Source organism: Fukomys damarensis, unplaced genomic scaffold (assembly GCF_012274545.1).
Source record: "Fukomys damarensis isolate Sample0158 unplaced genomic scaffold, DMR_v1.0_HiC HiC_scaffold_18, whole genome shotgun sequence".
NCBI lineage: Eukaryota > Metazoa > Chordata > Mammalia > Rodentia > Bathyergidae > Fukomys > Fukomys damarensis.
In genome coordinates, this window is record NW_022900930.1 from 7831343 (window position 1) to 7835484 (window position 4142).

The following is a 4142-nucleotide window of genomic DNA, read 5'->3' on the forward strand; positions in this document are numbered from 1 at the left end:
TGAGCATATATAGAGAGTATTTATATAATGTCATATGTCACAAAGGTAATGTTATATATGCTTACTATAACATGTGTAATAAAATAGCATAATACCATAAGGACTCTTGATTGCTATTCTGAGGAAGGCAGGGCCATCCTGCCTACATTACTTATCTGAGAGATAGAAGTTCTTTCCTTTACCATTGAAAAATTTCTGTTCCACTGGCCTGATAGAAACCTGAAAGTCACACAGTAGTGACTCCTGAAAGCAGTAAGTTTGGTTCTGTAGGGCTAAAAGGTATTGTAGGCACTGCAGAGGAAAAAATATGAGCAACCTCAGCATGGCATAGATTAATAAATTTTATCATCTACTTAAAAGCAAAGTCTTAGGAGAACACAACACAGAATAGGCAAGTTTTTCTGAAAGAGTTAGTAGAATATCTGACTATATCTTGAAGATTCAGGCATTGGCTGGGAACACAGATTTAGTTTGGAAGTCCAGAATGACCAGTCAGAGGAGTTATTTAAGGCAGGACAAATAAAGAGGGCAGATCCACCCAAAAGTAAGTACCAAATGCGTGCTGAAAGCCTGTGCTGTGGCCATCACCACCTTGAGTGTTCAGGATCTCATTGACCAAAACAGGAATGCAGGGCCAGGGGTTTGGCTCAGTGGTTCTGCCACCTGCCTCGCAAGCACAAGATCCCAAGTTTGATCCCTGGCACTAAAAAGGGGGGGCGGGTGCATGGAGCTTACTGCATTCTGGTAAAGTAAGATACAGTCAAAAAAGCATACACTGGCTAAGGAAGTTGTGCAGTATACCAAAAGGTAATGCATGCCACAGAAAAAAGACAGGGCAAAGCATTCAGGGAACCTACTAAGTGAAGGGTACAACTACAGCAGACGGCCCAGAGTAGGGAGTGCCTGGGCTTCTCTAGGAACAGGGAGGAAGCAGGGATTGGTCGAGCAAGGCAAAGATGGCGGAAACGAGGGGAGATGAGTTAGGGCCCCAGGAAGCACAGGCCCTTGTGGGCCACTGAAAGAACTTTTCTTTCACTCTAGAAATGGGAAGCTTTTGTCAGGGTGTGGGCCAGAGGAAGGCCACTACCCGCACTGTGCTCTAGACTGACTATCCGGGCTATTGTGCCAAAAACAGCTCCCATTCTATGGGGACAAAGGTAGAAGCAGGAAAGCTTCTCAGAGACCACGGAAGTGAGGCAGGCAAGAGCTGGCAGTCGTGGACCCTGGGTGATGGCAGCAGAGAGTGCAGAGTCTAAATACTGGGGAAGGGTTACCAGGACCACCTGAAGGAGCGTGTGAGCAGGGCTATCCCCGTTCTACATGAAGGATGAAGCTGCCAGGAATCCAGACAGGAAAGGCTATCGTGGAGTGGTCTGGGAGAGATCAGGAGTTGAGGAAAGTCACAGGGAGAGTGGGAATAGGTGGGAGTCAGAGAGCACACACTTCGCATCGCACATGTGCACCCTTAGCTCCCTGCGGGTGAAATGAAACACATCCTTTATCAATGCCATCGGCCCACACTCAGGCTATGTTCAGCAGGAATCATTCAGAAGCATTTCCTACACCCTCACTTTCCTCAAAGCACGGAACAAACACATTGAGGAAATGCAGATTAAAGTATCTGTCCTCGGTGACCCCCTATATGAATGTTCCCCACTCCCATACTCACCCAGACGCCTTTGCCACCACCCCAAGAGGATGGCCCTTTAGTTCCCAGAAAGCACATCCAATTAGCTTGTGGATTATCTCGGCTGTCTCTGGAGAGCCGGGCTGGTTTTCTCCCATTCAAGCCTCTTGTGTCCAGCACCCACACGCACTCACCCCTTCAAAATATATTTGCCAAGATCTAACAAAATACCTACCAGTGAGCTGTAAACAAGTGCAGGGAAACTTGAAAGCACTCCATCTCCCAGGGAATACGGTAGCCAAAATCCTACAACAAAGGCCAAAGTAATGAAATGCCGGACAGCAGCTGAAAAGGATTTAGGGGCCAGTACAAAATGGACTCTGATTCTTCTGCTCCCCTCCCCGTCCCAAGAGGTCTGCTGAAGGTGCTCTGAATGGTACGGGGCGTGCTTTGTGTGGGACATAATCCTCCCAGGGACTCATTCTGGGGCTCTGCTCAAATAAACAGATTATGAAGCAAATGGTTTCCTTCCCCTTAACCCCACACAGGAAGCCAGGCTATAGAAGCTGGGCTGCAGCTCAGCAGCAGAACAGGAGTGTAGAGTGTGGAAACAAAGGAAAAGAAAATGTCACACTGGAGAGGTGGCCAAGAAGACATCTTGTCATGTTCAGAGGCTCAACTGAGATTCTCAGTATATCCCTGAGATCTGATGCTCAGAAGTAAAGATAAATACAGAATAGAAACCCCAGTGGGTATGATGTACATGCATGTGATTGTGTGTGTGTGCATGTGTATGTAGGTACATGTGTGTGTATACGTTGCCTACACAATAGCCCCAAAGCCCTTAACCTGTCTGCAAGCCCAAAGGTCACCCAGGCAACACAGCACAGTGCCGCAGAAGGGAGCCCTCTCCTACTGAGCCAGCAGGAGCCCCCCAGGGGTCTCTCAGACGCCAGTCACTCAGTCAGCGTGAAGCTGACAGCCACCTCCAGCAACAATTATAGCTCCTCCACATTTGGGGGAAGCTGTAGTGTTAAATCAATCAATCAGGTATGCCATCGGCAGAAGCTTAGGCTGCCAACTCACTTATGGGGTGCCAGGGAAGTAATCACCGTATTAGCTCCTACTCCTTGCTGTTTTATTCAGCTCCAGTCCACTTTTCAAAGCCATTACACATCAGTCCTTAGGAAAGTTTTCCCTCTCTGTGTGATTTTGTGCTATACTTGGCAAATCAGTAACTCCCAGACAGGCCACCGGATTCTGAAATACACTGCAATAACCATGACCAAGCAGGGAGTGAACAGCCACTATCAGACCCACAAGAAGATATCACACCTGGCACACCAGGCCACCACATCTCTGGTGGTCATTCTGACCGGCAAGGTGGCTGAGGACTCAGTGGAAAGCATGACAAGTCAACACCTCCAAAGAGAAGAAAACACAGATCTCAATGTCCCCTTTTGCAAATATACCGGCCTCCATGGATGAAAAGAATAGTGATCTTGGTTTTATTTTATTTTTAATTTTTTATAAGGAACAACAAGCAAACTGCAGCTGTCCAATATTCCACTACAGTATTGTGTGCTGTGATCCACATTCTAAACCCATCTCTTTCTAGAGCTGACTAGTCGTTTTCTTCCCCACCCCACACTATTTCTCTGCAGTGCTGGGGATCAAAACCAGGGCCTTGTACATGCTAGGCAAGCACTCTGCCACTGAGCAAAATCCCCAACCCTAAAGCTCATTCACACCCCGAATCTCGTCTTCTCCTCCCAAGCCCACTTTGACCCCTTCTTCTCACTCTTCTGACCAACGACCTCCCCACCCAATGCATACGCACTTAAAACAGAATTCAGCGCCCTTCCAGAAGAGTCTGGAAACTCCCAGGCCTCATAAAATCCTCTCAATTCCATTGAGGCACTGAGGATTTGTTTTAAAATAACTGATGGGCTGGGGGTGTAGCCCAGCTGAGCAAGGCCTGCCTGGCAAGCGCAAGGCCCTGAGTTTGATTCCCAGCAAAAAAAAGAAAAAGAAAATAACAGATAAAAAGAAGAGAAATCATGACTTTTTAAAATGCACCCCCAGACAGAAGTCAGACCCAGCCACACATCTGTGGAGACGCCACAAAACGGCTCCATTCTCAAGTCTGCTTCAAAGCGTGAAGGCACAGCGCCTCCCTCCTTGCCCTGAGCTCCTCCCCGAGCCTCCCCAAGAAGAGTTAAATGGCAAGCTCAGTAGTCCAGCTCCCTTTTTGTTTTCCAGCTCCCATTTTTAATTTGTGCACACACGAGACATCAGAGGCATCTCTGTGAAATGTGGACATCAATATGATTTAAACGGCTGCCACTTAATGTGGTGAAGAGGGATCAATTGTGCGCTGAACAGAGAGGACATGAAGGAGCGTCATCCTGTCGATTTCCCGGGAAATAATGAGCCCTATTAATAGTTGTTAGCATGAATCAACGAATCGCTCCTCTGCCAGTGGCGGGGGGGGGGGGGGCGCGCAGAGGCGCGA